Raw genomic sequence first — 21,531 nt, 5'->3', positions numbered from 1 at the left:
CAGAGCCCTGCTTGGTTGCGTACAAGGGAAGTACCCTACCAGCTGGACTGTCTCTCGGGTCAGCATAGGGTTTTTCAAAGCACATAACTTGCAGCTGACCCCAGTTGGGTCCCCAGCACCACCAGGTATGGCCCTAGAGGCCCCTGAGCACCCAGAATGGCCCCAGCAATCCCTGACACTGCAAGGCACAAGTAGTACCACATCATTAGGACCCCCCACTGAAGTGTTATCTAGTTGGCTGAAGAACGGGTCCCTGTGAGCACAGCCTAGGAGGCCCCAAAAAATACAATAAAAAATCCAATTTGAGCTTTAAAGGCCAATAAGTCGAAGTAAAACTATTTTTCATAGGTCCTTAATCTTAAAAAAAAAACCTATGTTAAAATATATTTTAGGGGCTGGAGCGATAGCACAGCGGGTAGGGCATTTGCTTTGCACGCGGCCGACCCGGGTTCGATCCCCAGCGTCCCATATGGTCCCCTGAGCACCGCCAGGAGTAACTCCTGAGTGCAAAGCCAGGAGTAACCCCTGTGCATCGCCGGGTGAGACCCAAAAAGCAAAATATATATATATACATTTTAATACCAGTTTTGTATGTGTCTTGGTAGGAATTAAGGTTCAAAAATTTTACCCATAGTAAATAAATGCTTAAATGCAAACTTAAAACACAATATCAGCTGTCCATATTCTTTTTTTTTTTTTTTTTGCTTTTGGGTCACACCCGGCGATGCACAGGGGTCACTCCTGGCTCATGGCTCATGCACTCAGGAATCACCCCTGGCGGTGCTCAGGGGACCATATGGGATTCTGGGATTCGAACGAGGGTTGGCCGTGTGCAAGGCAAACGCCCTACCTGCTGTGCTATCACTCCAGCCCCCAGCTGTCCATATTCTTACATCAAAATTCATCCCACAAGGCCAGAGATATAGTACTGGTGTACTATATCTCTGGTCTAGCCCCTGCCTTGCATGCTGCCTGGCTAGACCCCGGGCACTACACGATCCCCCAACTGAACACCAAGGAATGACCTGTGAGTGCAACTCACCAAAAAGTTCATCCCCCAATTCTATAAATGAACTGCTCCTAATCACTTATGTTTTGAACATGTCCTTAAATAGTGTGAAAAAGTCAACATGCTATAAAAATATCCAATCTTTGTATTTCCTCAAACATGACTCTAAAATGAAACACATCTCAGCCCTCAAACTACATCTGTAGGGGGCGTGCCTGCAGCCTGCTCTAGCTCTGGGTTAAGGGGCATTGTTCTGGGCCACAGCCCAAGCTGCTCCCCTCTCCAGCTGCGCTCAAGCTCTCATCCCTGCCGGGAAGCACCTCCCCCTGGTGTTTCTCATCTGATGCTGGGTCACACCCAATGATGTTCAATGTGGTGAGGTGCGTGGCCACCATGTGGTGCTGGGGACGAACCCAGGGCTCCCACGTGCAAAGCCTGCACCCCAGCCCCTGGAGTTATTTTAGTGCCCCTCCCCCCAGCCAGTTTTCTCTTATCATCACAGTAAATTACCATCATCGCTTCCGTGGGGCGGGGGCAGGGGTCAAAATTATTAAAATAGTTGAAGTTTGAGTCTCAAATTCTATGATCCTATGTCCTTTTGTCCTTTTTAAAGAGAACTCTGTACTTAATTTTTATATTCCCAGTGTCTACAGAACATCTGGCACGTAATTCAATGTAATTTGTACAGAAAGTATTTTGAGTCCGATAAACTCTGGGTACTTTTCCAAGCCGCAGGGCTAAGCCCCATCACTACCCCGATCTCCTAGAGCTGACAGTCTGGCAAGGGAACAACTGTGAGGCACAGAGAGGCTAAGTCAGAAAAGGGCACCCTTAGCAGGAAAGCAGTAGGGAAAAAAGACTGAACAGAGAAGGAATTAGTATTCAAGCTGAGGAATCCAGGGATGTGGTAGTCAAGGGCAGGGCAGGTCCTGAGGCCCCTGCCCTACAGTCAGGCGCACAGGGACAGGAAGACAAGCACGACTCGTACAGTCGTGAGCTGGAGACAGGAGACCATGGATATCTGGGGGCAGAGTAGCAAAAAGAATGAAGCTCGAGAAGAAAAATATGATTTCTAGAGCAGCTCTGCCCCCATGCAAAAACCAAAACAAAAAAACCTCAATGTGAACCTAAAATGTCACTTAAAATTTTCCAGTAACCACACTTTAAAAGCACAATGACGTAGGCAACATGAGATTACTTATTTAAGCCAGCCAATGACTATGACTGCAGAAAAATTAAAAAAAAAAAAAACTTTACACAATTTCCACGAATCACTAAATCAAAGATGCTCTACACTCTGAATTGATATTTGATTCAAACAAGCCACAATCAAGGTTGCAATGTGGTTAATAGCTACTGCTTGCCAATGACGCTCTATTTAAACCTGGCATGGTCAGGCAAAGAACCACCACCCGAAAGCAGTAAGCTCAAAGGAGCGGAGAAAGTCCCCCCCAGCAACCTGCACAGGGTGTGAAAGCGGAAGCAGCCCAGTCAGTTCCTCCAGCAGTCCTGCAGCACAGGCTCCCGCTGACCTGCCAGAAGTACACAGGTGAAGACTCAAGGCTCAGGTCCACAAGACACTGAACAGCCTGACAAAACAAATTAAAATCTCTCAGAGGAAGTCAACAAAATCCAGGAGCAGTGGGATGAATGTCCAAGTTTACCAAGACTACCAAACAAGAAAATGAAGAAATGCATGGCTCACGTTTCTGGGAGAAACTGAACGAAAGAAATAGAACCAGGCTCAAGATCAAATCAGTCATTGGAGAACTGAAGATACTTCTTAAAGTACCAAAGTATGATATGTACAGAATAAATGTGACAGTAAATGCAAATTATCTGGAATATTAGAAAGCATGCAGAAATTAAAAACTAAATAGAGAAACAAAACACATACGTAACGCTCATGAATCTGAACTACATGGACTGTGATAATGATTCTCCCCAAAAGAGCTGATCAAAATGCCAGCTCAGGGCCAGAGAGACAGTACAGTGAGTAGGGTGCCTACCTTGCCGCAGCTGACCAGGGTTTAATACCCAGCACCCACACCATCCTCCGAACGCCACCAACCTGGGTTGGATGCCCAGTATCACATGGCCCCTGAGAATCATGGGGTATAGCCTGGTACCCCAGACACTGCAAGGCTGGAGCAGGAACACACCCTCTATCCCTGATGCTAAACTGAGAACATGGTTGGTCGAGACACCACTGGGGGTCCCAGAACTCCCAAGCACCACTTAGAAGTCTTCCCACCCCAGCCAAAAAAAAGCCATCAGGGGGCCAGGGAGCTAGCTCAAAGTGTTGGAGTATACATGTTGCATGCAGAAATCCTGGGCTCAATTCCCAGCACCAATGGCCACTAGAGCACTGAGTTAGGAGTAGTCCCTGAGCACTTCGACAGAGTGGCCAAGAAGAAACACAGAAGTAAACCACTATGGGTGGGGAGAGGCCCAGGCACAGGAGCCATGCTCTGCATGCTGGGGCTCAATCCTCACCACCAGAGGGTCCGCACCCTACAGTGTAAGCCCTGAGCTCCACCAGATAGGTACCCAAAAAAACCAATTATCACTTATCACTTTGTTCAATACATCAAAAAGGCATACACTACGGCAAAAGTCAGAAGTTAGATTTATGAAGTTATTAAATCACAAGGAAATATTTTTAAGGCAACAGAATTTGACAGAAGCCAAGTTTTTTGTTTTTTTGTTTTTTTTTTGCTTTTTGGGTCACACCCAGCGATGCTCAGGGGTTACTCCTGGCTTTGCACTCAGGAACTACTCCTGGCGGTGCTTGGGGGACCATATGGGATGCCGGGGATCGAACCCGGGTCAGCCGCGTGCAAGGCAAACGCCCTACCCGCTGTGCTATCGCTCCGGCCCCAGAAGCCAAGTATTTAAGGAAAAGTGAAAGGAAAGTGATACGAGGATTGTTTTAATGAAGAAAGGTAAAAACAGAGCACACACACTTGAGTAGGTGTAGACAAAAAGAGCAAAGCAGGGAGAGTAGGAGGAACAGATGGGCCAAACACAATTACTCAGTACCTTGAAAAAAAGGAAATCTTCATTTTTTATGACAAAAAATGCAAAAATAAGAGAAAGGCAAATGCACAGCTCCAGTGTCAGTGTTCAGCGAGGTTGAAAACGTACATCCCGCATGTTCTGACGCTGTCACCAACGAGGTCCCTTCCAAGACTTCCTTGTGGGGTCACACTCCGTCTTCTCTTTCCAACATGAAATTACGGTACCTCTCATTTTTACTGTCCTCAACCACCTAGCTCTAGTAATGTACAGAGTTTATCAACAAAAATGAATTTTTAATGAGCATACTTTAAAACATAATATTATGCACTTGACAGAGCAGCTAAATACACGGCATTCTGGTCAAACACTCTGACGGGGGGGGGGGGGAGGGTGGTTCTGACAAACAGATGCCCATATTCATTAAGACACTGGCCAGATTCTATAAAATATTTGCACTCCATTCCTGATATTCTGCAAATTCTTAAAGTTTGGAAGTAGAAGCAGGCCTCAGAGGTATTCTTAATGGCCAAACAAATTCTAAAGCTTATAGCAATGAAATAAAATTGAAGGGGAAAATTTGGACTACCTGACCAATTCACATTAAAGAGTTCTACCAATTTACTCTTTTTCGTTGGTGGTGGTTGGTTTGGGGCCACACTGTGCTCAGAAGCCTTTTCTGGCAGTGAGTGGTCTGGGTAGAGACATCAAAGATAAAACCAGAATCAGTCTCAGTACTATTGCTCAGATTCCAGAGTTCTACCTGTTTAAAACAAAACAATAATTAAAAAAAAAAAAAAAAACACGTCCCTCCCATCCCACAAAACGGGAGAAAAGGGCCAGAGTGTAGTACAGCAGGTAATGCATTTGCCTTGCACAGGCCCAACCTGGGTTCTATCCCGGCATCCCATATCATCCCCCAAGCACCGCGAGGAGTAATTCCTGAGTGCAGAGCCAGGAGTAACCCCTGAGCATCACTGGGTATGACCCAAAAAGGAAAAACAGACAAACAAACAAACAAGCAAGCTTAAAAAAGGGAGGGGGGGGGGAATGGGACTCAAAAAGTCTTGAGGCTATTTTGAAGACTGATACTACATTTTGGAACTTCTCTTGCAATAATCACATTAAGAAAAAAATTAGTGTGACTTCAAATTATTCTTATAAAGTACATTTGCTCTGACAAGCATTTTCAACAAGAACTGGAAAGAGCTATAGACACTACCTTAAGAATTGTGCATTAGGAGCAGTGGGAGAAAAAAAAGAATTGTGCATTACCTGTTACAACTACAATTCATTCTAGTAACAGACTGTAGCAACTATAAGTTACTCTAACAATTCACTCTGTCACGGGACTGCACCTGCCAAAACTTCATCTACATATCTCACAGCAAAAACAACTGTATCTCATAGCAACAACAAGAGGACTGAGAATGGCTGTGTTGATCAGTAGCAGGAGACATGATTTAAATCTTTTCAAAGGCTTACATCAGTACAGACGCAAAACTGAGTTATCTGAAAGAGCATTTTAATAGATTTACCCCATGTGCCCTGGAGACCCCACCCCCAAAATGCCAGGTGTCCAAGGTAACTCCCAGAACGTCATTAAGGCCCCATCCAAAAATCTCAATTCAATGTGTGTATTTACTGCCGTTAGTACAATACAAAACATGCTGTAGGGTAAAGCAGAAAAAAGCACAACAGGGTTGAGAGAACAAAACTTGTAGGGAATTTCTTTAGAGGACACAGGATTGGGTCTGGCTGGGAAAATAAAAATAAAAAAATGGATAAAGAATAAGAAAAGGATATTTCTTATCCAGGTTGTCTTCTCCTTGAAAGGCATGAATCTGTACTGATTACCCTCAACCAAATCAAAGAAGTCTCTAGCACTGCTTGTTTTGTTCTGGGGTCACACCAAGCGAAGCTCAGAGGCTACTCCTGGCTCTACACTCAGGAATCACTCCTGGCAGGCTCAGGGGCCCACATAGAGTGCTGGGGACTGAACACTGTGGTCCTATTGCTACTTTTTAAGAAAGCAACGTTGACTATTAAGGAATCAACCTTTATGAATAAGAACCTACAAATTATCTTGTATGAGCCTATGAAGGTAGCCCGAGTTACTTCCAAGTTTAAAAAACTGTCAACTGCTTCAACAACTCTTCCTAACTGAAAAACAAATCCAAGCCACTGAACCCTCGAGGAGCCCTATGGTCCAATCCGCCCCCAGTACATCCCACTTCACCTTCTCCATACTGAAAAATCCTCCCATCTCGCCAACTCCGTCTGACACGAGCGCTTCACTGTCCTGTCTTACCTGAGGAAAAGCGTCTGACACGCAGCCCAACATCAGACTTCAAGCAGCAGCCCTAGCCCCTAACCCCTCTGCAGTCCTTAACCCCTCCTGCCCGGCTCTCCCCAGTCTGGCCAAGACTCTCCATCAGGTGTTAACTAATAAGGCACAGTAATCATGGCGTCTTACTCCATGTAAGCCCATGAGTCCTAAACACAACAGAGGAATCTTAAATGCATCTTGTCTTAGAGTCAACAACACAGAGAAGGGAAGAACTGAGTTCAAAAGTGGAGGCCAGGGGCAGAGCCAAGAATAGTCCTCAGGCTTTTCATCATTAGAATGTGGGGGGGGGGGGGGAGAAGAGAGTGGGGAGAAGAGCAGAAGAGCAGTAATAGGAACAAGGGGAACCGCCTAAGACTTGTAGAAACTATGGGGGTGGGAGGGCTTCATAAAATAAGTTTCTAAAAGCAAAGTGCTGAGCTTACATTCTGATTGTCTTTAAACACCATTTGGAAAGCCAGATCAAGAATTCCAAAGACACATCATTAAAAGCATAACATTTTAACTTAAATTAATGAAATATTTTTGCCATGCTTAAAGTCAATATGGCTTTTTGTTTGCTTTGATTTTAGGGCCACATCTTGCTGAGCTCAGGGCTCATCCTGGTTCTGTGTTCAGAGGACCATATGTGATGCCAGGGATTTGAGGGGGGTGTGAGGGGGGCACACATCAGCTATAGGCAAGGCAAGCAGCTTAACCCCAAACTATCATCTCTCAGGCCTAAAAGTCAACTATAACTTTTAAATATGGTGAATATTTCTACAGAAAGAAATGTACAATGAAAAAACAATTCTATTCCAACAAACACAAATGCAGTCAAAATGACACTTGGTAATTCTAGGATAAGAAATGCTTATAGTTGGGGCCAGAGAGATAGGAGAGCAGGTAAGGAGTATGTCTTGCACGTGGCTGATGCAAGTCTGATTCCCAGCACAACACAGGGTCCCACACAGGGTCCTGAGTACCACCAAAAGTGATCACTGAGCACAGAGCAGGAGAAAGCCCTCAGCATTGACATATATGGCCCAAGCACACGAAAGAGGGGAAAAAAAAAACCTTGTAAGCAATAAATATTTTAAACAACTAAATTCTAGATACCATTCCAAGTTAACATTAAAGGACCAATCAACTTTATAAAAAACAGTTCCAGAGTTTCAGAGTCACCACATTCAATGCAGTAAGAACAGAGTGGAGGATAGCAACCACCAAACCCACCATTCAATAGTTAAGTAACAATCATAATGATCATAAAACTGAGAAAATCAAGAGAAGAAAACAACCTCTCTGGGTCTCTCATTTACCAGGTCTGCTTGCCTACTGATGTTTTTCCCAAACTTAAAAGCTTTGCTGCCGTGCCAGATCCCAACCCCCTGCTTCCTGCTCAGCGTGGTGGGAGCGTACCTAACTTTAAAAATATGCCCCCTAAACCATAATAAAAAAGAAAAGGGAATTCTACACAGAACCATGCTGTCCAGCATAGCCAGAAGACAAAGAAAGCTGATTTTGCAAACTGTGAATGAAAGTAGAAAAAAATCAAATGCCAGCATGTGGATTTCTCAAAATGCCACTCCACCCCCAGCAGCCACAAGAGTTTGATGAGGGACCCAAGATCCACTTTAAATCTAAAATACTGGGGAAATAGGCAGATGAGAAAAGGCTACAGGGAAGAGAGTTCAAAGTTCGAATGATTTAAAGGAACTAGACCACACTGCAAAGGGACACAATTCTGAAATATGAAGCAATTTTAGGAAATTCTAGGAAAGAAAACCAGCTGAAGGTCAGTTACCCTCTGGCAACTGGGGATAAAAGGGAGGTGGTATCTTGCAAGACCAAGGAGAATCATAAAATTGAAAAGTCTCACAACTCTTCTGCTATTAAAACAAAGATCAGCACCAGTACACCAGGGTCAGTCATCAAAGTCCCCAGTATCATCAAAATGGACAAAATCCAGAAACGCAGGAGCAGAATACAAACACATACACAAATATTACATGTAAGTATTATTTATATATCTGTGTGTGTGTGTGTGTGTGTGTGTGTGTGTGTGTCTCACCATATTCTGACATCTCTCAACTGGGACCATCCACAAAAACTGAGAAAACAAAATTCAGAATTAAATGCACTTAAAGAAGTACTTGAAAATATGAAGAACACCTTGAGACAGAAATTCCCAAACTAAAGAGGAATGGGTAAAATATGAGAAATTAGGAGCTGAATTCCAAAATATACCCCCAAAAAGTATTTTAATTATTACATATGTAGAACAAATGCAGGTCACACTAAGATGAAATGAAAATGAGTGAGCTATGATGGTCTAACCCACAATTTAAAAAAAAAGAAGAAGCTCTACACCATACCATTTGTACACGTACACACACACACACACACACACACACACACACACACACACACACACACACACACACACACACACACACCACTGACCTGGCATTCCATCTAATTTCAGGTAACTTCTCTTTTATCCACCACTGATTACTCGCAAACTTCAGGTCTTTATCAAGTTACCAAGCATAGATGTCTGAAAAGAATCATGCTGCCATTTTTGGTTTTTCGTTTGTTTTTTGGTTTTTGGGCTACACCAGGCAAAACTCAGTGCATGGGGGGAACTATATGGGATGCCAGGATCAAACCCAGTTCGGCCATGTATAAGGCAAGTTCCCTACCCACTGTACTATCTCTCTAGCTCCCACGCTCCTGGTTTAAACAAAACTACCAATGTCAATGGGTCACTATCAGTATGAGTATTTTCCCCCAACTCCACCGATCCTACAAATCCTATGATTTTTACTGCATGACTTTGCACATCACATGGATTTTAAGTAAGCATGTGCTGGTGCGATGCATTCGTATGTGGTGTATTCATAGGGTAAACACATCAATGTGTACATGTACGCACACGTTTCTTAGGTCTCTGGGGAAGTTGGAGACAGTGACACTCCAATAACAGAAACACTCCCACAACAACATAGCTACGAAATGCCGCCCTCCAACAAAACAGCAGGGCTCTTAGAAACAGGGACGGTCCAGGGCTGGACAAGTCAGTGGAAGAGGAGTATGTTCCCTGTGTACCCTAACGGAAGGAAGCTCCTTAAAAAGACTGGAGACATGGAAAACATGCAGAAGCAGCTCTCAATAACCAAAGCTGTATCACCAAAGTGATCAAAAAAACGACAGCATCAGGGGTTAGCTTACAAAACAAGTGTCATTAAGCCCACACTATGTGCAAGTAACAATACATGAAGGGAAATGTCTTCATTTATACAATTTCAACTGGGAGAAACACTACCGAAATCTCAAATCTGTAAATATGGCAGCACTGTTACAAACAAGTTCCACTAGCTGATGCTACAATGAGGAGGCAAAAGTTTTTGAAGAGGAAATTAACAGTATTTAACAAGTATTTTCCCCAGGATACTTGTCATTTTCTAAAAGAAAAACTGACTTTACAATGGCGAAGTCAGGAGTTGACACCTTTACTAAATGATCAAAGTCAACATCACCGATAGTAAGACACCGATATAAAACACCTCCCCTCCCCACACGGTGACACTACTCTGGTGGTGAGTAGTTTATCAAAACACAAAATCTCAACTTGATCACAAAACATCAGAGACATAAATTAAAATACATTTTACAAGATAATGACCAATAAGCGCCCTTCAAAAGTGAAAAAAGTATTAACAGTGTGTTGGGGAGACTACACAGCAAATGCACAAAATAATGAGAACATGCATGGATCACAGACAAGAAAGGGTCCGTAAGAAGAAAAAGTGATAAAATTCAAATCAGGTATTCACCTAATAGAATCATACAAGTATTACTCTCCTGACAATCACACTGTGACTTTGTAAGCTGTCCAACACGAGGGGATACTGGGGAGAAAAATCTATAAAATGTGGGGGATGTCTCTGAGGAAGGGCTCCAGTAGCAGAGAGCCTGTCTCTCGGGCAGGAGGCAGCAAATAAGATATGGCCAGCTAGGGATCACGGGGACTACTTTGTTATCCTTGGGGCCTCTACCTGCCAATGCTCAAGTGTGATGACCACGTGACTCGGCCATCCCTCTCATCAGAGGAAAGGAAGGGAGAACACACACACACATGCTAGTTCTGCAATGTCTCTCCATAATATTCCACATGACTACTTTCTCTTTCTGAGTATAAAAGAATACCACAATGGCAGATCTCTGAGACAAAACCTGATAAAGTCTGATAATTCTACAGCCATTCAAATACAATCTATCAGCATGATATTCCCAGATTTTGTCCCAGTGCTAATTCATCATACTGAAAAGAACAGCTACAATATGTGTTGAGATGTAAGTTGCAGAAAGATAGAGAACAAGTTTAAAACTTGAAAACTGCTCAGCAATATGTAAGTACTTGTAGTTAAACCGGGGAAAAAAGTGTTGAGAACGGTAAATCTACTGTAGAGAATGAATTCCTCAGAGGAAGCACAGAATTCATCACACCAAGGCAGTCACCACACTCTTCCCTCTCAAGTTTTGTTTTGGGTCAAACCAGTGGATGGAGACTACTCCAGTTCATGTTAGCGTCAGAGGTGCCAGGGCTCCCACATAAAAACATGTGCACCAGCTCTTTATGGCATCTCCTCCATCCACCCTCCAATTTTTGTATGTTGGATAAGCACCCGACAGTGCTCAGGGCTTCCTCCTGACTCTGTCAGAATCACTCCTGGAGGGCTGGGGGACCCCACCCCACTGTTCCACTCTCCAGCCTGTGTTTGCAAAGTTTCTTAACAATCTTATTGATCCTTACATGAATTTGTCGATTTTCTAAGGTCTGAGTTCACCTTAAAAAAGGCTTTCCGAAGATATGCCCTCGGGACTTGCTCTGCTTTTAACAGACAATCCCTTAGATTCCCCCTGAAGATATGGGACCATCACCTCTGCTCCTCTTTAGAATTCAGACCTTCACTTCCACCCCTCTTTACAAGCCTTCCATGGTCTTGCCATTAGCACAAAAATGTTCCACTGTGCCAGTTTGTCACACATGCCACACTGACTAACAAGGAAATTTGTCTTCTTCCCCTCGGGTCAGCATCCCCTCTACTGTCACTGTCACCCATTCACTTCCTCTCTGCTCTCGCCAACACTAACATTTCACCTTCCACAGTCCCGCCTGTGGCTGAGTCTTCCGTCCGTCTGTTCTTCTGTCTGACCTCTTGCACGTCTCAAGTTCCCCTACACAGTTCTTTCACCACAGTCCCCGTCACCCTTCTCGGGCACCTGCCAGAACATCTCCTCTCCCTGACCCAGGTCCACACTCTGCAATGTCAGGCACCCGCAACTCAGCATTTCCTCCCAAGCTTAGGACACTTTGGGTGAGGTATCAACATCTTTCGCAGCCTTCAGGGCTCTTGGAACCGTGCGCCTCTCTGCAGCTCATTCCTCTAGTGCCCAGCTCTCTGGTGCTCCAGAGCTCCACACTGAGCTCTCCAGCAAGTCCACTTCTCTGAACGCATCTCTCTCACTTCACACAGTCTGCTCAACACTACCCCCACTCTTTGCAAGCAGGAAGTTCCCCGACCTCCCTGACACCCGGTTCACTGACCCTTTGACGCACCCCAGAGCTCTCTGCACTGCACTGTATGTGTGCATCCAAAGTCTATGAGAAACTGTCCATATCCCACAAGACTGAAACCCAAGGCTTATTCCTGGGCTCTCCACAGCCCCTGGCCCCGGAGGGCTGAGTGCGCAAGGCAGGTGAAGAGCACACAGGGAGAGCAGGCGCCTGAGGGACAGACGCCGCTCACACAGAAGTCAGATCCAGCAGCTCCGGTTCAGGTGCACACGAGTCTTTGCACCTATTTTGTGGCACTTAATTCTGCTGTTGTAAACAATTCAATATTAATTAGGTATAAAGCATGTATCACAGAGTTAAAAAGGATCGAAATATGATCTCATTTTATAATTAAAGTGACGCTCTGAAAGGTTATTACATGCTAAAGAGCAAAACACTATAAACAACAATGCCAAGATTAGGCATTTTGATGTCTTTTAATTACATACTTTCATCTCATGAACGAGGTCTTTAGAATTTTAAAGTTGAAAAGACTCAAGTTTTTCATTTCCTCTACAAGAGCAAAGCTATTAAAAACAGCAAATGTATCAATTAACTTAAAAGTTTCTACAAGATTATCTAAAATGTAACAAACATGAATATTTAATTATAGCAGAAAAGTGGTAGAGATAATATTGAATCACTACAATTATTATAAACAACATATGGGAATCAATCCTGTTCAAGACGCTGTAGAACATATTTACTGAACATACGAGAGAAAACAGGTTTCTGAGTCCCAAGAAGCTCAAAATGCTTTAGAAAACAAGACTCAATCATTGCAGAATTCAACAGAAAATTAGACGAAAATAGTGACTTAAGTCATTAACACAAGGGCCAGAGAGATGGTGCAGGGGTAAGGTACATGCCACCGCCTGGGTTGAACTCAGTTCAATCCCCATTCGCCTGTGATCACCCAAGCACAGGACAGTACAGGATGTCCCAAGTACTTCTGGGTGGCCGAGGAAACTCCCAGACTCACACCGAGCCACCCGCCCTGTTAGCTAAGGGCTGGATCGGTTAGCTGAGAATTGCCAGGAGATCCTTCCCTGGCCCCACTTCCCAGCCTCTTGAGCACCACACGTAGGAGATGCCCCCTCAAAAATGAACACTTTTGGGGCTGGAGTGATAGCACAGCGGGTAGGGCGTTTGCCTTGCACGAGGCCGACCCGGGTTCGAATCCCAGCATCCCATATGGTCCCCTGAGCACCGCCAGGAGTAATTCCTGAGTGCATGAGCCAGGAGTGACCCCTGTGCATTGCCGGGTGTGACCCAAAAAGCAAACAAACAAAAAAAAAATACAAAAATGAACACTTTTGTCTAAAGAGTTTTCAGTGGGGCTGGAGCGACAGCACAGCGGGTAGGGCGTTTGCCTTGCACATGACCGACCCGGGTTGATTCCCAGCATCCCATATGGTCCCCTGAGCACCGCCAGGGATAATTCCTGAGTGCAGACCCAGGAGTAACCCCTGTGCAGAGCCAGGTGTGATGCAAAAAAAAAAAAAAAAGAGTTTTCAGTAATGTAAGAGAAATCAAAACATTCTGCCTTAAGGATTTAGCATAAGCTCAAATTCTCAAAAAGCCTACTGCCCAAGGCTTGATTTTGACTTACCCAGTAAAAGGAACCAGGATTACTTTAAGAAATGGCTGAGTCTAGAACAGAGGCAGGAAAAGCAAATGAGTCTACAGCATGTTATGAGCTCAAAATGAAATATTCCCCGAGTGCCAAAAACGTATCAAGACAATCGATGAATTAAGCTTTACGGAGAGCTCTCTGGAACATCAGAATGAACATGGACAGGGTTGGAGAGACAGTAATGGGGAGGACACTTGCCTTGCAGGTGGCTGACCCAGGTTCAATCCCCGGTATCCCATACGCTCTCCCACCACTGCCAGGAGTGCAGAAGCAGGAGAAACCCCTGAGCATTGCCGAGTTGGCCCCCAAACAAAACCAAAACCAAAAATGAATATGGACAGGCAATCAAGTATAACCAACCTAATAAAGGGGAAAGCACCTATATTGCCAGCAAGGAAACAAACTGTTTTTATTGTAACAGAATGCCAACTACCATACGCAGAAGGAAAAAAGGCTGAAAACTTCCATTCTGGAACTACCAATACCTGATTCTCTCAGGCAAGAATCACCAATGCAGGCCAGAAGCCTTTGGGGAAAGACTATTTACCCAGGCTCAGAGAATGTTTCCACAGCTTACTTTTGAAAAACAGCTGAGAGGTCAGCAGTGACTTTGCATGTCGAACACTGGCAGGCCAACCTGAACTGAGGGATCCAAGTGAGCATCAACAATGAGTCAAACTGCCTCCCGCAGACTCCTGATGGGCTGCAGAAGACAGATTGCCACTTACGAGCTGTTCCTGCCAAACACTCAGAACCAGAATCCTGGAGGATGAACCCAAACTGACGGACATCCTGCAACATGAGCTGGCCAGGGACGTGGCCTCTGGGGTAGAGCCTATGCCACACACTGTCCATCCCTGACACCATTAAAAATAAGAGGAAACTGCTTGTATTCCCACACTATTAATGTGGGGTGGAGGTAGGAGAGGGGGCTGAAGACTAAGGGGCTATTTCAGGTTAAAGGAGATACCAAAATGCATGAACACCTTAGGAGAAAACACACTTTTACACATTTACAGGCCTAGGCAGATTTCACCCCAGAAAAATGTCCTTAATTCTCTTCTCTCTTACTAAATTTTACACTTGTAGGATTTACCTGTTTCAGGTAAATTTTAAAGTGCATTAGCACAGAATGACTGGTACTATTAATCAGAGAGACAGTGTTTGAAAAAATTCAGATGAACTATATTCATCTGTATGTATGTAGATATCACCACCTCCACAATTTAAAAAAAAAGAAAAAGGATCTCTCCCATATATGAAAGAAAAAGAACCATAATCAGGGAACAACAAATGCCCCAGGCTATCAGAACTGGACTTTGTCTACAGAACTGAGTGTGAGGAGGGGCCGAAGGGTCCTGGGGGAGCTGGGGGAGGGATGCAGCTCCCTGGTGATGGAATGATGAATCCATAAAAACTATAACAGTACTCTAAATCTGGGCACCTCAATAAGAATGGCTAATAAAAAATACGATTAAAATGAAAACAAATGGACAATATTAGAAATAGAAAACTGCTATAAATGTATGATTTAGAAGAAGGTGTATCTGCCTCAACCACAACACAAACCTCTGAGCCCAGGCCCAAGACCCACCATCCCATCGCTCAGGCGGGAGTGGCTCAGGCATCAGAGGAAGGAAAGGGAGGAAGGGGAAAGACAAGAGAAAAGGAATAGGACTTGAGTGCATTCCTACCATGACAACCACAGCATGCTCACGACATTCAAAAAGGACGATGTAGTCCCTTGCCGCCCAGGCGCACACTGCAGTCCTGCAGTCCTGGAAGCAGCAGTGAGGTTCTGCCTCAAATGATAAGCGTCTGGCTTTAACTGAACACATTTACAGCCCCGGGATACTCCAGAAGATTAAATCAGGAGTTTCAAACTGTCAACAAAATGAAATCCTAATGTTTCCAGGCTCTGGGACCACACTATGAATAATAATGAAACTGCCAAGGGTTAATGATTGGGAAATCTAGTTGACAGGGGTGTTTTCTGGCTTGGGGGGCCACACCCAGCAGTGCTCAGGACTTACCCATGGCTCTGCGTTCTGGGATCACTCCTGGTGGGCTCAGGGGACCGGGCCTGGTCAGATGTGTGCAATGCGAGTGCCCTACCCGCTATACTATCTCTCCAGCCCTTGTACTAACCTTCTAAATTTCTCAAAGAAAAAAAGAAAGAACTTCTAGTAAGTGATGAATAGTTTAACTCTGAAGAAACAGCCATTTCTGGAAAATAAAAATGAAAACAGCTTTGGGAGCCTTGACCCCAAAATACTGATGACATAAATCTCAACATATGAAGAAAAGTGTTTTGTTTTCATTTGGGGGCTGTTTTGTTGGTTTTGGTGTGGTTTTGTGTGTGTGTGTGTGTGTGTGTGTGTGTGTGTGTGTGTGTGTGTTGGGGTTACACTCAGTGATCTCAGGGGCTACTCCTAGCTCTGTGCTAAGGAATTACTCCTGGTGGTAAAAGGTAGATCTTATGAGCTGCCAGGGATCAAACCTGGGTCAGCTGCATGTAAGGCAAGCACCCTCCCCACTATACTATCTATGGTTTGTGGTTGGTCACTTTAGCTGATCAGGGAAATTTCCACTCTACATTTACTGAGCACTCACTGTGAACCAGAGACTGGTGGGTACTGGACACATAAAAAGAGTGAGATTTTAACCGAGTTTACATTGAGTAAACAGAAAGGCCATAAGTAGCAGTAACTTTAAAAAGTTATGTATGTGCATTAAGTATAACATTCCTTGCAAGATAAAATAAGCAAGAGGCAAGACAGTAATAACGAAGAACGACACTGGGTCAGTATAAGTAGAGCAGAGATTTGGACCAAGTTCCAAGTGGTCTGGCCATGCCAACCTTATGAAGATCATCTCATTCAGGTAACATAAAAAATATTAAAGCCCTGAAACAGGAAAGGTTTGATCCCTGGCACCTCATAGGGTCTCCCACGCCCACCAGGAGTGATCCTTAAGTAAGCCTTGTGTACCGCCCTGAGCACTGCCAGGTGGAAAGCAGGAAAAAAGAAAGTCTTATCAACCAGTATCAGGCTTTCTTCTTATCAAATAAATTAACACGCGGTCATGTTTGAGATATTATGAGTATAATAAGACCAGTGAATATGAATTAAACAATCAGATAATAACCAGAAACACTATATAAAATATAGTACTTATGCAATGTATCACATTCCAGGTTATCCTTGAGACTCATTACAACAGATGGGTTTACACTCTTTATGTACGTACATAAAGAGCACACACAGGTAAATTTTGTTTTGTGGAATGAAGTGTAAAAAATTATTGGTTACCATCTAAAGAAAACTTTTAAAATTTAAAATTTAAAATATTAAAATATGTACAAGATACATATTCCAGGTATTTTAAATTTTTTTTTCTAATTTCAAATTTTAACTACTGTACCTTGAAGACAAACATAATTCCTAAAAGACATTTCACTGAATGGAAGAAAAATACAACTAATTTTTAATATCTAGAAAGATCATATAGTATAAAGCAGTACAAAAATAATCACAATAACTCTAAGTCAGGGGCTTAAGTGATAGCACAGTGGGTAGGGCATCTGCCTTGCACGCAGCCCACCCAGGTTCGATTCCCAGCATCCCATATGGTTCCCCAAGCACTGCCCAGAGTAGTAATTCCTGAGTACAGATTCAGGAGTAACACCTGAGCTTCGCTGGGTGTGACCCAAAAAGCAAAAAAAAAAAAAACAAAAACCTCTAAGTCAAAAACTCTAGTATAGACTGATCAACTAAACATTTCATGTGTCTCTGATAATGGCTTCACGATGCTGGATTACTTTATCCCAAGCACACAGACGAATGCTCCTATGATTATACAGCAGGTGCAGTTCTCACAAAAACTAAAATTAGGGGCAGAGATACTATAGTGGACCCAGGGCAAGGGAGCAACATGGGAGGGATGAAGGGAGGTGATGCAAAAGGCATTTTTGTACATCAAGATTCACAGTATGCTAGAACTTTCACAGCCACTGATCATTTAAGTCTAACAATTCCATGGGGCAGCTACTATAACTCTTTGCCACCTTAGGGATGTCTCAAGACTTTGTCAGGTGGCACTGACACCAAATCAAGAATCCCATAATACAGCCCAGCAGTTTTCCTTTAGAAAGTCTTGTCGATCCACAATGGATGTTTGTTCAGACATCCTCCTGCAGGTTAAGAAATGAAAAATTTATTCGATTTTTCCATATTTATACTTTCCACTTAAATACTGAGAGGACACTCACTTCTCAGTTTGCTGAGAACGGTGTCAGATTTTTTTTAAAGCAGTAGCAATCACTTGAATCTACAAAGACATTTTTTTCATTGTCTCATCAATGAGTTAAAAAAAAAAAACTTCGCTTTGCAACTTTGTAGCATTCATGTGCTCCCCAAATTTATCTTCCAAAACACCAACAAAACTGTTAAGTTAGAAATGTCTATGGAAAATCCAGGGCCATCATTTTTCATCCATGAAATCCCTCTGACCAAACATGCAGCAGTGAAGGGGCGGAGGCCAGGGAGAAAGGTAGGTTCCCAAACCAGAATGACAAGCGCACAACTTTCCAATCACAATGCTGCTTTCAGAAACCTCCTCCTAGGGAGAGCACAAGCAATTAAAAGAATTCAGCTGAACTATTTCATTCAAAACCATGTTCTAATAAACATCCACATAATCAAACACCTTCAAACACATTCGGTTTCTCCCAATAACCAAAGAATGACATTGCAACTGATAAAAGTAACACGCGCTGGGGAGAGCTCAAAAGGCTGGATGTATACTTTGCCTACTGGGAACCCAGTGTCGAATCCCGTGCCACACCGCACAGCCCTGAAGCATGGTAAGCAGGGACCCCAAAGCACTGCTAGGTATAACAAATTCCATTTCTTTAAAAAAAAAAAAAGTGCCAAAGACCCATTAATATAAAAACTAAGAATACTAAGAATAAAGATTATTCTCAAACAATTAATTCAAGAGGTTGACCCTGCAATTTTTTCTGCGTCCCACTGATCTATTTTCCTTCTACTAAAGAACCACAGCTCACTCCTGTTCCCTAATCAATTTTTTTCGAACTTTTTCAAAATTCAAAAAAGTCAAATTTTTTTCAAAATTTAGCTAAAGTCAGGTAAAGCCCTTGCCTTGAACACAGCGGGTCTGGATTGAATACCCTGAACTGAGCTGTGCCAGGTGCGGCAAAAAGAAGCAAACAAACAAACAAACAAAAAACCTTGGCCAAGACTAGTGAAAGAAATATCATTTTATCACCTCTATTCTAGTGCGAGTAAAACCAGTTTTATATGCAGTAATAGCATGCATTTAAATTAACTAGGTAAGCAAATGTATTTAGAGAGGTCCCTATTACTTCTCACTTCGGCAAGTTTCTATTCTGGAAACACTAGAGAAACTGCTAATCTGAAGCCGACAACAGCAAAGCAAGAAAATCATTGGTTTCCCCCTCTTAGGAGCTTGATCCCCATTATAACGGCATTATCCCGACTTCCTTCAATGCTGAGAATGAAAATGATTATACGATCAATTAGCTCAAGGGTCAGAGGGCGCCAATACCAACCTGCGCGCTTTCGGACTCAGAACGCGTGTCCAACACCCCTGGTAGAAAAATCTAACAGAAACTGGCCTCTGCGTGAGCGTGAGAAAACACTTCCGACTTTTCCCAGCCAGCAAAAGTAGCAATTAATTCACCCGGGGCAGAAATCAAGAGTAAAAAGCGGCAAGAGGTTCGTTGTAACACTGAAAGCCTGAAAATGCAAGCAGGAATAACTTTGTAACTTTGTAATTCCGGGTAATTCGATTTGAAAGGTAGGGAGAGGGATACAGATTGTAATTGTCTTCAGAGAGTAAACACGGAGCCCCGGAGCACCCAACACTCTCCCAAGCTCACTTCCGAAACTCCCGGTACTGGGATAAACCCAGCGGCAAGACACCGGTGGTCTGGATACTGACCACTGCATCCACCCGACTGTGACCAGCACCCGCAGCTGGAGTCTTCGGGGCCGGAGCTGGGGAGAGGCTCGCCTCCCCGCAGCTCTGCTGACCCTCCTGCTGGACTCTCACGGTCCGAAGGGGCCAGCCACCTGGACACCGCGGAACCCTGACGGCGGCGGCTTCAAATTACACACACCGCGCGCTGGCCCGGGTTCGAGCCCCTTCCAGAGTGTAGTGATCCTTGGAGTCAGTCCTGAGCACCGCCGGGTGTGGCCCCAAAACAAACCAAAAAATAAATGTATATAGAAACATGCCCTGAGCCCCGTCGAGAAGCCCGAGTCCGGACGCGCGCCGCTCCCCCTTTTCCCGGGACGGGTCCGGGGCGCCCCGCGAGAGGTCCCGGCAACATTTCTTCTTTTTACCCCTTTCATTTTAGGGGGAAAAGGGGGAGACACATTTTCGCCTCCCCACACCCCCAATCAACTCGCACACCTTTTCAAACTTGCCGGCCCTTGGACTCATCTACTAACTGAAATTCAAAGAAACAAATAAATAGAAAGGTGAAACTGAACCGAATAGCAAAGTTTCAAATAAGCAAAAAAAAAAAAATTCGAAAAAGAAAAAGCTCCGTGCGCGCCCCGATCTGAGGGTGGGGTTGGGGGGCGCCCTCTGCAGCCCCCGCGCCCCCAGTCGCGGTGACACGCGCTGAGTCGGGGCTCAGCGCTGCAGGGGTCCGGGTGACCCACCCACCTTCAGCCCTGGCACCGGTGGGGACAGGTCTGGCGGCGAGACCCCCGCCAGCCCCCCGCGACGGCTCCAGCCCTTCGGGGTCCCCGGGAGGCCAAGGAGGCGCGCGGAGGCAACGGACCCCCGGGAACTCCTTCAACTTTCCCACGGGCGACGGCCGCCGCCGCCCCCTGGGCGCCCCCCGCGCGGCGCGCCCCCGCCCCGGAGGCCCCCGAGAGCCGGCGGCACCGCGCAGCGCCCGGGAGAGCCGAGAGCGGCCCCGCGCGCCCCGCCCCCACCCGCCCTGCGCGACCCCCGCCGCGGCGGCCGCCCCGCGCCCCGCCCGGCCCGGCCCCGTGTCAGCCGGCCGCGGCCCCGGCCCGCCCCGACGCCTCCGACCCCCTCCGCGCCGCCCGGCCCGAGGCGCGCCCGCGGCCCTCACCGTGTGTGCGGCGCTGCCGGCGGCCACGCTCGCGCCGCCCGCCCGGAGCCGCCTCCTGCCGCGGGACCCGCCGGCACCGCCGCGCACGGATCCCCACACCGGCGCTATTTTTAGGCCACGGCCCCGGCCCGGCCGGAACTCGTTGCTGGACGGCGCGCGTGCGCAGTGCGCGGCGCGCGCCGTGTCCCTCCGCCGGTCTCGCCGCTGCCTCCCGCGGCTTGTCAGTGTAGGGTTTTTGACGTCGCTTTTCTCGGGCGGGGGGCGACCCTAGAGCCCTCGGCCGTGCCGGACGGACCGCACTGCTCGGGAGCCAATGGCGGCTGCACAAGGGCGTGAGGGGCGGACTATGTTTTTCCGGGTGGGTGAGGAGACGGGTCACCCAGCACAGGAAGGAGGTGACGGCGGTTTGGCGCCGGGGCTGCCGGCGCGCTCCCCTCTGAAGCACCGTGTGCTCCTGGACGCGAGGCCGGTCACTTGACGAGGGCCCGGGCGCCTCCCAGGGCGGGGCGGCCAGCGGCGTCGCGCCTTCCTCGGGGCGGCCTCCCACACCGGCCCGCGGGGGGCCCCCGGGAGCGGCTCGCGCTGACGCGGCGCGTGGCCAATCGCCGCACGCGGCCGCCCGCTCCAGCCAATCCGGGGCGCCGGGGGCGGGCTCGGAGGCGGGGCGGGCGGGCGGCGGGTGCCCGGCGGCGTCCTGCGGGCGCGCGGGCGCAGACACCCCCCGGGCGGCCGCCAGAGGCCCCGGCCAGCTCCCCGCCCACGGGCCGCGCTTGGCCTCCGCGGA

At 46.1% G+C, this 21,531-nt stretch overlaps 1 protein-coding gene across 10 annotated transcripts in view; it reads right to left on the bottom strand.

Moving 5' to 3' along the window:
- The window catches only part of MEF2A (myocyte enhancer factor 2A), a 95,413-nt gene extending 74,118 nt beyond the window's left edge, over positions 1-21,295 (bottom strand). For 2 of the 10 annotated variants that reach the window (XM_055141213.1, XM_055141215.1), the window contains exon 1: positions 20,748-21,279. The gene's annotated coding sequence lies outside the window, so the exon portion shown is untranslated. Of the gene's footprint in view, positions 1-19,205; positions 19,382-20,747 lie in introns of those variants that run through there. The other 8 variants (XM_055141214.1, XM_055141216.1, XM_055141219.1 and 5 more) reach the window with 7 other exon arrangements.
- Positions 21,296-21,531: the final 236 nt, after the last annotated feature.

The sequence above is a fragment of the Sorex araneus genome, chromosome 6, assembly GCF_027595985.1.
Source record: "Sorex araneus isolate mSorAra2 chromosome 6, mSorAra2.pri, whole genome shotgun sequence".
In the NCBI taxonomy this organism is placed as follows: Eukaryota; Metazoa; Chordata; class Mammalia; order Eulipotyphla; family Soricidae; genus Sorex; species Sorex araneus.
Note: the sequence above shows the minus strand (reverse complement) of the source record. Positions and strands in the feature narration are given on the sequence as shown.